Source organism: Pongo pygmaeus, chromosome 8 (genome assembly GCF_028885625.2).
Source record: "Pongo pygmaeus isolate AG05252 chromosome 8, NHGRI_mPonPyg2-v2.0_pri, whole genome shotgun sequence".
NCBI lineage: Eukaryota > Metazoa > Chordata > Mammalia > Primates > Hominidae > Pongo > Pongo pygmaeus.
Window position 1 is genome coordinate 6,992,689 of NC_072381.2, and position 12,839 is coordinate 7,005,527.

General features: G+C 38.8%; 1 long non-coding RNA gene across 1 annotated transcript in view; it reads right to left on the bottom strand.

The window, feature by feature from the left end:
* Nucleotides 1-445: 445 nt before the first annotated feature.
* LOC134740207 (uncharacterized) overlaps nucleotides 446-12,839 on the bottom strand; it is a 68,625-nt gene continuing 56,231 nt past the window's right edge. Inside the window, exons 4-5 of the long non-coding RNA XR_010127506.1 lie at nucleotides 759-868; nucleotides 446-654 (exon numbers count right to left, since the gene is read on the bottom strand). This is a non-coding gene — a long non-coding RNA (uncharacterized LOC134740207). The remainder of the gene's footprint in view (nucleotides 655-758; nucleotides 869-12,839) is intronic.

Here is a 12,839-nt window from a genome sequence, read left to right on the forward strand (position 1 = left end):
GAATCGCTTGAACCCAGGAGGCAGAGGTTGCAGTAAGCCGAGATCATACTACTGCACTCCAGCCTGGGTGACAGAGTGAGTCTCTGTCTGAATTAAAAAAAAAAAAAAAAAAGAAAAAAAAGAACTAATTTAAAAATCATATATTCTTTGTTGTAATATTATCATGGAATATACTTACAGACAGACAGGACCTGTGCTGGCAAGTACAAGGTGGTGTTTAAATGTTCTCATTTGAAAAGTCAGTATGGTTAGAGCCCCAGGAGTCTAACTGATATGCAGGGTTGTGATTTTTTTGGGGGGTTTCTCCTTTTCCCACCGTGGGTCTGTTGAAGTGGATCATCTTATTTTACCCAAAGGTTCATCGGAAAGAGCTGGGTCGCAGGCTTAGAGGATGGCTCTCATGCTGTTTGTCCCCTGACTTCCATACGCTCCCCTTCTGTGCCCTGTATTCTCCCTATGTGTCCCGACTCGGAGACATCGCACCTGTGCAGATGCTGACAGACGCCCATAGGTGGCAGCAGCCTTCTAAAGCAACAGCAGAGGTAACGTGGGCATCCGCCTTAGGAGCCGGGGCAGGGTGCAGGGCCAGGGTAGCCGGTGAATGTTCACACAAGCTGTGCACTTTCCTTTCCAAAGCAAAAAAGCGACTCTGTCCTGGCACACGTTAGAATATTTGTTATTTTAAATAGAACTAATACTCAAGATGGGAGGGAACAAAGGCAGCAACTCCCAGCCTCTTCAACTTCAGGTTTACATACCTTCAAAAACAAGTTGTACTCTTTGTCTGCGATTGTTGTTTCTAACGTATGTTGGGCTCTTATCATTTCCCAGCAGATGCAGGCACAAGGACGAAACTTGCTCACTCTGCCTATAATCAGTTAAGAACAGATGTCCAAATAGATATATCTCTCCCTAAACCTTAAGTAAAGATAATGTATGCAGAGTAAACAGAAAAGTGGGCATATTTGCCCAAATACAGATGGCTTCGCCGGATAGAGATGTGTTGCAGAAGTCATTAAACATGAAGGTTCAATAACGTCACATCAAAATACGGTATTTTACAAGAAAAATAGCTGATACCAGTGCTATTGGGTTTGTCTTTCCACATTCAGTGTTGCTGTCTCTGAATGCCTCTGCGGGCAGCAAGAACTAATGGGACGTCTTGGAAAACTCAGCCTGTTCTATGGGGATACCCAGCAACTGTCCAGGACATTTGTTGAAGCATTCTGCTGACTGCAGCAAGCCAGAAAATTAGAGCAAGTGTTTTTCACCTAAAGCCAGGTTCCAGAAAAAAAACAAACAAAAAAACAAAGAGGCCGGGCACAGTGGCTCAGGCCTGTAATCCCAGCACTTTGGGAGGCTGAAGCAGGCGGATCACGAGGTCAGTAGATTGAGACCATTCTGGCTAACACAGTGAAACCCAGTCTCTACTAAAAATACAGAAAATTAGCCGGGTGTGGTGGCACGCGACTGTAGTCCTACCTACTCAGGAGGCTAAGGCAGGAGAATTGCTTGAACCCGGGAGGCGGAAGTTGCAGTGAGCCGAGATTGCGCCTCTGCACTCCAGCCTGAGCAACAGAGGGAGACTGTCTCAGAAAACAAAACAAAACAAAACGAAAAAAGCTTTGCACGGGATCTTGGGTCAAAGATCAACAGACTTCTAAATGCCTCCACCCTGTAATATGCATGGTCTGCCTCCCAATTCTGAGTTAAAAAATAATGTTTTTTTGTTTGTTTGTTTTTTTAAAAAACAACCTAGGTTAGGCTGCCATGCACCATTCTCTAAACTCTTTGTGTATTTCTCCTAAATATTTTATATTTATTTTTGAATAGGTAATTCACATAGTTTAAAAAATTAAAAATGTATTTAAAGGAATACAGTGAAAAGGCTCTTTCAAATGCCTGCTACTCATCTACACGTTACCATTGTCATGAATTTTTTATGTATCCTTTCAGAGTAGGAAGGCACACAAATAAAAGTAAATAAATATCCGTATTTTTTTCCTTTTTAACACAAAAAAGGGAAACTCTGTTCACACTATTCCACCTCTTGCTTTTTTAAATAACACTATAGGTTGGAGAGCTTCCCGTATTAACGTAAAGAAAGTTCTCTTATTCTGGTTTACAGCTGTGTGATAGCCCATTACTTGGGTAAATCATATACCATATTTTATGAACTAGTTCTTTATTAATAGATTATTTCCTGTCTGCAATTACAGACAGTGCTGTAACTAATAATCTCAAAATATATCTTTTCAATATGTGCCTGGACATCTATGTGATAAATGGCCAGAAGTGTAACTGTTGGGTCTGAGAGCAGATGTTTGTCATTTTAATGCTTTTCATCTGAATCTTGCACATGTTGTGTTGAGTTTATTCCCATGTATTTTATCTCTGGGTTGCTGTTGTAAATGGGGTCTTTGCTTCCATTATATCTTCTAACGGGCTACTGTTAATATATATGAAAGCTATTGATTTCTGCGTAATAATTTTATACCTTATTCCTTTAGTATATTCTCTTATAGTTTTTAAAATTGATCAATGAGTTGACTTCAGTTTTCCAAATATTTAGTTTTATTGTCATCTGCAGATAGTAATGGTTTTACATTTTCTGTTTCACTTTTAAATCTCAATTTTTTCATCAAATTTTATATATAATTCTACAGTGAAATATTAAATAATAATGACATTAGTGGGCATTCCTGATTTCATCCTGACATTTAATAGAAATGTCTCTAGTACTGGCTTTTGAATTGAGATACCAATATTTTATTATATTAAAGAAGTTTTATATTTATTATATAAAGTATTATATTGAAGTGTTCATGTATTTCTACTTTATTATTTTCATCAAGAACATTATTAAAATTTTTTAAATGCCTTTGAGAGACTATGTAGATAATGATGTGATTTTTCTATTAAGATGACAAATTATATAGATTTCCTAATACTGAATCAGCTTTGAAATTCTAGCCTTAGCTCTACTTGATTATAGTTCTTTTAATGTGTTGCTAAATTCTGTTTGTTAACATTTATTTAGGATTTTGGAATCACTATTCATAAGTGAGATTTGTTGATAGGTTGGTTTTCTTAAATTTCATAACATTTAGGTATTAATATAATTACTTTAAAATTTTTCCTGCAATATTATTTATTTCCTCCAGGTTTTCAAATCACTTCCAGAGATTTCAGGGAAGTAGTCTCATTCATTTAATCATCTCTGTTATTTTGGTTATATTCCCTTTTCCATTTCTTTTTTTTATTTTATATTGTATGTTTACCCTTTGCAAAAAGTAGGTTTTTCAGCTTATATGTTTTTCTCATAAACGTTTATAGATTTATTTATTAGGGCTACTGTTTCTTTGTCTTCTAACTCATTAAATTCTGCTTTTATCTTCATTCAAGGCTTGTGTCGTAGTTCTTTTTCTAACATTTTGGATAAGATAGAAATGTGTTTGTTTTCCCTCATTTTTTGACATATGTTCTTGTTACTGTTATGAGGAGGTTATTGTGCACAGCTTTAGCTGTGCTGGATACATCCTCCCCTGTCGTGTTTTTATTCTAGTCATGTTCTAGATCAGTGCTATGCAGTAGAACTTTCTGGGATAAGGGAAATGTCATTGGCCATCTGTGGGTATTGAGAACTTGAAATGCGGCTGGTATTTGTGAGTTGAGGAACTTAATTTTTAATTTAACTTTTAAATTTAATTTTAAATAGCCACACACGGGCCAAGCATGGTGGCTCATGCCTGGAATCGCAGCACTTTGGGAGGCCAAGGCAGGCAGATCACAAAGTCAAGAGATCGAGACCATCCTGGCCAACATGGTGAAACCCCGTCTCTACTAAAAATATGAAAATTAGCTGGGCATGGTGGTGCGCACGTGTAGTCCCAGCTACTCGGGAGGCTGAGGCAGGAGAATCGCTTGAACCTGGGAGGCGGAGGTTGCAGTGAGCTGAGATTGCGCCACTGCACTCCAGCCTGGCGACAGAGTGAGACTCCGTCAAAAAAAAAAAAAAAAAAAAGCCACACATGGCTCATGGCAACCACATTGGGGGGTGTGTAGCTAGACATTTTCCAGTTTTCATTTGTATTTCTCCTTTTATCCAATAATTACTCAAAACATGGGGCTTTTTTTTTTAGCATGTCACTGATTAGGAGATAGAGTTTTAAAATATTTAAAAATATATATATTTTAAATATAAATATAAATATAAATATTTTAAATATAAATATAAATATTTTAAATATATATATATTTTAAAGGTTGAAAGAACTTTTAGTTATCTAATTTCATTAACTACTAGTCTTACTGCATTGTGATCAGAGAAAACTGCCTGTACTCTTTGTAGTTTGGGGGCATTATTTAGGATATCTTTGTGACCCAATGTATACTGTATGTGGATATACAATGTGTACTGAGAGCACTGGGGACACTTTGAAAGGGTTTATTCAGTGTCTTCAGGACAAAATGTTAGATACACATTGATCAATCATGTAATGTTATTTAGAACTACTGTATCCATATTTTCTTTTGTACTTGATCTGTCATGACTGACACAGATAAATTAAGATTTCCTTCTACCAGTTCGCTTCGATTTCTTGTGTCTCCTTTAATCCCTGCTTCATGACTGTGGCTGTTATTTTATATTTAGTGCAGGGCTAATGTGTTTTCATTATGACTCACACAAGTTGGCATTACAAAGTGCCCTTGTCCGTCTTGTTCTGGCCTGAACTCCATGCTGTCTGATATGAAAGTTTGTGATCATTCTCTTTTCAATTGCATTTGACTAGCGTATCTCTATGTGTTATTTTATATTTATATACTTTTATTTCCATGATTTTTGAAGCTCTGTTTTAGGAATGCTGCTTTCATTTAGCATCGAGTTGTGTTTGGTTTTGATTCAACCTGAAATCCGTTTGTATTAATAGATAAGTTAAACTCATTTAACTTGTTAATGTGATAGATATGTCAAGCTTTAGTTCTACCTTTTACGTTTATGTGTTCATGATATCTTAAAGGTCTTTTACTATGCACTCCATGAATAGTACTTTCATCACAGAGTTAAAAAATATTTTTGTTTAATGGTTGGTTACCCTTATAATTGCAAATTTATGCATTATCACCAGCACTCTCTTTAGTTCATAGCTATTATCTCCTCCTCCCTACTCTCCATGACCCAATTTCATTTAATAATATTACCTTTCTTGGTACTTAACTATGTAGTATGAAATATGCTACTGCTTCTGTTTCCTGGTTTGTGAATTTTAAATGATACCTTTGATATCTAGCTTTATAGATGAAGCAATTAGCAAACCTATCTACTCATACTCTTTCCCTCTTCCTCTCCTACGTTTATCACTCATAGCGTTTATACCTTGTTTGGGCATATACTATTTGTATTTTATCCTGCCTCACTGATCCCCCACCATTTCTGTCTTATTTGTACAGTTGAACATATTCATGCAGTACTATTAGTCTTTTGCTATACTTTTCTCAGTTTCTCAGTCATCTCTTAGTTGAAGAAACCTCATTCTTCAGCAGTTACCCCAACATGGGCTTATAGGAAAAATATAATCTGAGGTTTGCAGATCAAAACTCTTTTTTGGCATTGGTTATACTATAAGGAGAGCTTGGCCTCATGAAAATCCTTGGCCCACAATTTATTTTCATCTATGTCTTATAAGCATTGTTTCTCGGTCTACATGTTGCTCTGGAAACATCTAAAGCCAGCCCTATTTGTTCCCTTGTTTTAGTGACAGTATTTTTACCTGGCTTCCCAAAGATGTCTCCTTTCATTTTTCTAGTTCAACAATTTCACAAAATTATATTTTGATGCTGACAATTTGCGGTGAGTATTTTCTGGCTCCATAGTATGCCTGTTCAGCATGCAGATTTGTTTCATTTTATTTAATTTATGCCTTGCCTATTTGTTCTATTTCATTCATCTTTGAAAATTCTGGCTGGGGGCAGTGGCTCACACCTGTAATCCAGCACTTTGGGAGGCTAAGGAGGGTGGATCACTTGAAGTCAGGAGTTTGAGACCAGCCTAGTCAACATGGCGAAACCCCATCTCTACTAAAAATACAAAAATTAGCCAGGTGTGGTGGCATGTACCTGTAATCCAAGTTACTTAGGAGGCAGAGTCAGGAGAATCACTTGAACCCAAGGGGCAGAGGTTGTAGTGAGCTGAGATGGCGCCACTGCACTCCAGCCTGGGTGACAGAGAGAGACTGTGTCTCAAAAAAAAGAAAGAAAGAAAGGAAGGAAGGAAAGAAGAAAGAGAGAAAGAGAGAAAGAGAGAAAGAGAGAAAGAAAGAAAGAGAAAGAGAGAGAAAGAAAGAAAGAAAGAAAAAAAAAGAGAAGAAAAGAAAATTCCAGTGGCATTTATTTTACATCTATCATTTTCTTCCTTGGGCTTTTTCACTATGTGTTACTATATTACTTTATTTTATTTTTCTCATTTCTATCCTTCAGGACCGTTTGTCTTTTTATCACACCGTCGATTCTCTCGTGACCACTGGATTTCCTTTTCGTTTCTATGATGGTTTTGCTTTTTCTTCTATTTATTTTCTGAGTTCTCCTCACTGCTGTCTTATAACCTGCAGTTGTCTCTCAGCATTCTCCTGGAATTATTACATTTCCACTTTGTGGCATTCCTTCTTAGAAGCAATTGCTTCATTTATGCTCCTTAAAATCATGGCAAAATGTTTGGTCGCAGTTCATCTTTGCTCAGTGGCACTGTTTTTAGGAGAATAATCCGTATCAGTTGGAAAGCTTTGCAGATCTTTTCCACATATTTATTCACAATAAATTTTCTTACTGTTTGTCATTGAAAACTTGGTTTTTTTATGACCCAGCTGTTGGCAGACTAGTCCTACAGGCAAGGACAAAGCAGGGCAGTCCTGGCGTCACAGCAAAGGGCTTATTCCTTCACTGCCACATAAACAGAATGCTCACTGTGAACATTGCTCATCTGTGTGAGACTGGATTTCCATTTCTGGGGCCATTGTGACTTCTGCCACCAGCTTTCCTTGTCCTGGCACAAGATATCCACTGTTGCAAATGAGAAATATAGCTCTTGCACTACCTGACAATCAATACTTGCATTTTTATGGATCTTCCTGAATTTTCCTTCTTATGATTCCACTCATTACTCTCTGAGCTTCTGATTTTTCCTACTCTTCCCTACTGCTCTTCCTCCCATCTGCTTCTGCCTTATTTGGAGCTTTTGAAAATCCCTACAGGTATTTTGAAGTCAGCATATCATCTGATTTCTAAATTTCATGGACAGTTGAATTTGCAGGACTTAGCTATTCTTCTAGTTTTTTGTTTGTCTGCTTGCTTCTTCAGGAGAAGAAGGAGAAAGCACTGATGGATATAGTCATATTCATAAGAAGATCTCTTCCAAGTGTTTGATGCAACCTCTGCTTCCACCATCCCATCTTCTCACACTCCCTTTTGTGCTAGTTCTTCTCATCTGCATGTAGCTTCTTTCCTGTCATTTGACCATCATGTAGAAGCTCTTTTTTCAAGAACGTTTTCCTTCTGAAAACCACATATGTCCCACTGTCATTTCTGCACATCTATTTCATTATCAAACTTGAAAATGTATCCCTCTTATCCATTTCCTTACTTTATCAAAAACATTGGAAATGCATAACATATGGAGTGTACATTAACTTAGTTACCATCATTTTAGTTGTCCATCACCACTACCTAATCATGATGGTTAGTTCATGGATGAATTTTCAACGAACACACATGCAACAATGCTAGGTGTGTCAATGATGGTTCCTTGACTTAAAGGAAGTATATGATCTTCTTAAATCACTCGCCTTTTTCTATCATCAACTAATTTAAATTAAAAAATGAAATAAAAAACAATAGCAGGGAGCCTTGAAGGTAGGTTGAAAACTGTCTACTGAGTCAGTAGCTATTTTTATCCAAACAGACAAGAAGACAGCAAGCCCCTCGACTTGTGGTTTCCATTCTCTCATTTCCTGTGTGCAACCACATGAACCATCTGCCCTCCCTGACTCCCTGCCTCCACATCTAGAGAAGGAGGCGTGGGTGTTCTCTAATTCCCCCGGTGTGCTTGACTTGTTCCCCACCACCCAAGGGCTAAGGCTTAGGCACTGCGTTGAAAACTTCAGCACAGAAGGGAACCTCAGCCACTCTGTCTTCTTTCCGTCCTCCCTCATGTCTTCTCTGTACTCTTGTCTCTATTAGTTGGCACCTGGGCCTTTGCCTGCCTTCACCTCCTTGTCTCCATCCTTGCAATGAATGCCGTAGTATGACCACCTCTCCTTCTCCAGTGTAACTTTACTCTGGCACTATTTTCTGAAATTTGTGGACCCTCCATGCCGCAGCTACCCTAAGCCCACTCTCCTGAGAAGCCCCAGTTCCCAGAACGGAAGTCCAGGGCAGGCCTCAGCCCCCACACTTCCCTAAACAGCAGCTGCCTAAGAGTCTGTGAACCTGCACAATTTTCAATAGCAGTGTCTCAACAATTAGCCAGTGCCTCACAAGTGGGGCAGATGGTATAGCCACAAATGAGAGTTTCATGTTTCTTCTGATTGAAATGCATTCCTATCTAAAGGCTGTTTCCTTTTAGAGACAAACTAATTTTTTCTCTTTCGTCCTTTGCCTGGGTTTTATGTTTATTTCTACAAGCTGGCACTTCCGATGGTTTCTAGAGAGCTCATTGGTGCTCTCTCTCTCTAACACACACACATACACACACACAAACACACACACACACACACACACACACTATGTACACATCTCACAGGAAATGGAAACTTGTTTCCATTATGGGTCCTGAAACAAAGCTCTGTGGATATGCATGTGCTACTCAGATTTTCTATCCCAGGAAATGAGTGTAAATATCTACCTCCCCAAGAAATTTTTTTTTCAGAGACAACAGACCTCGGAAGACAAGTGGAAGTCAAAACTCTCCTTGAATGCGGTTCTTGGGAGTTGGAAATCTCCATTGCCGTTGCTTCCCCATGGAAGGCTTTGCAGTGCTAAGTGGCTTATCTCCATGACAACCAGAAGAGCTGGGTTTTTTTTTTTTTTTTTCTGCTGGACATTTTTTTCTAGATTTTACTTCATATTTAAAATAATTAAAAGTGTTTATCTCAGTACACCACAACCAGTCATTTACTGTGCCAGTGTCAGGAGGCAGTTCACATCTGTTTGGGGTCCACTCAAACCACCTCCATGCTGTCGGCCTTCAAAGTTTCCAGGAGGTTTGGTTTCTCTTTGAAATCTGGCTTCTCACTTGCTCACTGTATAACTTTTAAACAGATTAATTTTTTTAGTTCCTTATATATAAATTTTCTGCATGTAAAAATTTAAGATAATTTTATGTCTTAAATAATTTTATGTCTTCAAATCTTAAAAAGAAGAGCAGAGAAGAGGTATTAGATAAAGTGTGAGAGACTGCCTGATAGAGCTGAACACATGGGAAGCATACAAAATATTCTTCTCTCTGCTTGTTTGTTTCCTTAGCAGAATATCTGGCTGCAGCTTACTGTAGCCATCCTGTCATCAGTTCCCAAACGGGAGGAATGCCATGGTCTCTTGACAGGGGCTCTCTTGCATTGTTGGTGGCAAGGGCCTGCTGTCCCGTCAGGTTGGCCCATTTATCCAGTTACTCGTGAAATATCTTGTTCTCTCAGAGAATCAACCGGCGGCTGTGTGCTGACTTCACAAAGAAAAATCCATTCTCTCACCAAGTAGTTGTCAGGCATAATAAAGAAAAACTGGCAGAATAATTGGGGTGGTTGCTGAGTCTAACTCAATATCATATGAAAGAAAATATATGGAACAACAGTGTTTAAAGAGAACTGCACACCTCTGTTTGTATGGCAGGCTCAAACACAGCCAGTCAAACATATGTAGAGTCAAAGTGAGGAAGTGGAGGTCATTTAGACTACTGGTAGACCCAGAATTTGAGCCAAAACAGAGGCAGAAAACAGAAATAGATGCTTGAGGATCTGTCTCTCTGCCAAGCCAACCCAGCAATTCTCATCAGAAACCTCAACAAACAATTGGAAGAGAAACAGGTAGAAATTGTGGTTCAGTTTTAAGGTATCATTGTGTGTATTCTGAAGCACTTTTTTCTTCAAAATGGAAATCATTTTATTGTCTTATTTAGTTATAAATGTGATGAATACTTGCTGCAAAAACAATAAGAAGAAGCAGTTTTATTTAGTTAAAATGTGATGTAAAAACAACCAGAGGCTACAAAAAATAGAAAAAAGAGAAAAAAGATGAAAGAAAGGCAGAAAAAGATGAGAAGAAAACACGTGAAAGGGATCATAGTATGCCACCCCAAAATATATTATTTTGTGATATTGATTATTTTGAGCTGTAGATGATCAAGAAACAGCAGATCCAGGAAGATTATTTTGAGCTGAAGATGATTGAGAAATAGCAGATCCAGGAAGAGCTGTCTCCCCACTTTCTATGTATATAAAAGTGGGGCATAAATTTTCTGTAAGAAAAGTACCCTCCAGGTGCCAAAAAGAGGAGAGAATTTTTGTTGTCAGAGATGGGGAGTCGAAGCTGAGATGAATCCATACAAACAAGCCTACTAAAATTGTATTTGCCTTCCATTAATTTTCCCTATGTATTTCTTAGTCACTGTCCCATGGTTTGCCTCCCCAAACCCCTTTCCCCTTGACTGTCCATGTCTCCACAATTTATTATTATCTGTCGAATGATATATAGGTTCTTGGGCCTTTTCACCTCTTTGAATTCTAATTTCTTACATATGAAAGGCCCCATATACACATAAACACATTAGTATCAAATAACATCTGTATGCTTTTCCTCCTATTAACCTGTCTTTTGTCTATTTAATTCTCAGGACCAGCCACAGAACTTAATAGGAGAGAGAAAAAGTCTTTCCTCCCCTATGGAAGGAAGGAAGGAGAATAAAAATAAAGCATGATTGGTAATACAGCCACTTAAGATAAACACTGTCCATTGGCTTTTGATTACTGACCACAGTAATTTATATTCTCCAAAAAAACTAGTGAATTTGTTCAGCAATTAGCACATTGGTGAAGGCATGGAGAGTCATGAGAGCTTGTTCCCTTCACGGAACAGTCTTTAAGTAGAACTATTGCATACGGTACAAGAGGAGAGTTGTTCCTAGAAGTTAGGTCAGAAGATAGAAGTGAAGGGACAAGATAATAAAGGAATTTATCATCCTAAAGCTTTTTATTTTCTTTCCTCATCTGCTGGATGACACATAATGCAGAATTGGAATGTTCTAGAATGTTCAGAATTTAGAATGGTTCCAAGTTGTCAACCCAATTCTATAAAAACATGTGAGATACTTAAGGGTACAGGAATAGATGCCTGTTTTCACTGGCATTGTAATGTGCTAAAGTGTGGAAGAAGCTCCAGTTTTTGCACTTGAGTCACTGTTCAGATAGACCTGTCCATTGATATTCTAAGGAAAATGTTACCAATATGGAAGAATGGGCTCTGCTGTATCAGAAGGAGACAACATGGCATGATGGTTAAGAATTGGACTCTGGGCCAGCCGTGGTGGCTCATGCCTGTAGTCCCAGTACCTTAGGAGGCCGTGGCAGGCAGATTATCTGAGGCCAGGAGTTCGAGACCAGCCTGGCCAACATGGTGAAAACCCATCTCTACTAAAAATACAAAAAGTTAGCCAGGCATGGTGACGGGCACCTATAGTCCCAGCTACTTGGGAAGCTGAGCCACGAGAATTGCTTGAACCTGGGAGGTGGAGGTTGCAGTGAGCCAGGATCACGCCACTGCACCCCAGCCTGGGAAACAAGAGCAAGACTCTATCTCAAAAAAAAAAAAAAAAAAAAAAAAAAAAAAAAAAAAAAAAAAGAATTAAACTCGAGCCAGATTGCTCAGGTTTATCCTAGCTCTGCCACTAGGCTCTCTGACCTTGAGGAAAAGATAGCCTTTTAATTTATCAATTTGGGCAAACATAAAATAGGGAAAATCGCAATCCATCCCTTTTAATATTAGAAAGTGGTGGCTGTGCAGTGGCTCACACCTGTAATCCGAGCACTTCAGGAGGCTGAGATGGGAGAATGGCTTGAGCTCAGACGTTCAAGACCAGCCTGGGCAACAAAGTGAGACCTTGTCTCTACAAAACAAATTAAAAATTAACCAAGTGTGGTGGTGCATGCCTGTGGTCCCAGCTATGTGGGAGGCTGAGCCAGGAGGATTGTTTGAGCCCCAAAGGTGAAGGCTGCAGTGAGCCATGATCAAGCCATTGCACTCCAGCCTGGGCAACAGAGTGAGACACTGTCAAAAAAAAAAAAAAAAAAAAAAGAATATGGTGTAAGTAAATTCACATAAAACACTCAAAACCATGCCTGGCACATGGTAAGTCCCATATAAATGTTAGTTATTCTTAACCCTGTCCTCACCATCTTTGCATCAAGGTTGGAAGAATTATTAACCACTTTCTGTCTCGCTAAGCACATTTTATATGCTGGCATGCAAGGATATGGTAAATACCCATTAGTCTGGAATAATTTAGAACTAGATATAATTTTGCTTATAAAATCAAATGGGGCTGGGCTTGGTGGCTCACACCTGTAATGTTAGCCCTTTGGGAGGCTGAGGTGGGTGGATCACCTGAGGTGAGGAGTTCAATACCAGCCTGGCCAATATGGTGAAACCCCATCTCTACTGAAAATACAACAACAACAAAAATTAGCTGGGTGTGGTGGTGCATGCCTGTAATCCCAGCTACTCTGGAGGCTGAGGCAGGTGAATTGCTTGAACCCGGGAAGCAGAGGTTGCAGTGAGGCAAGATTGCACCATTGCAC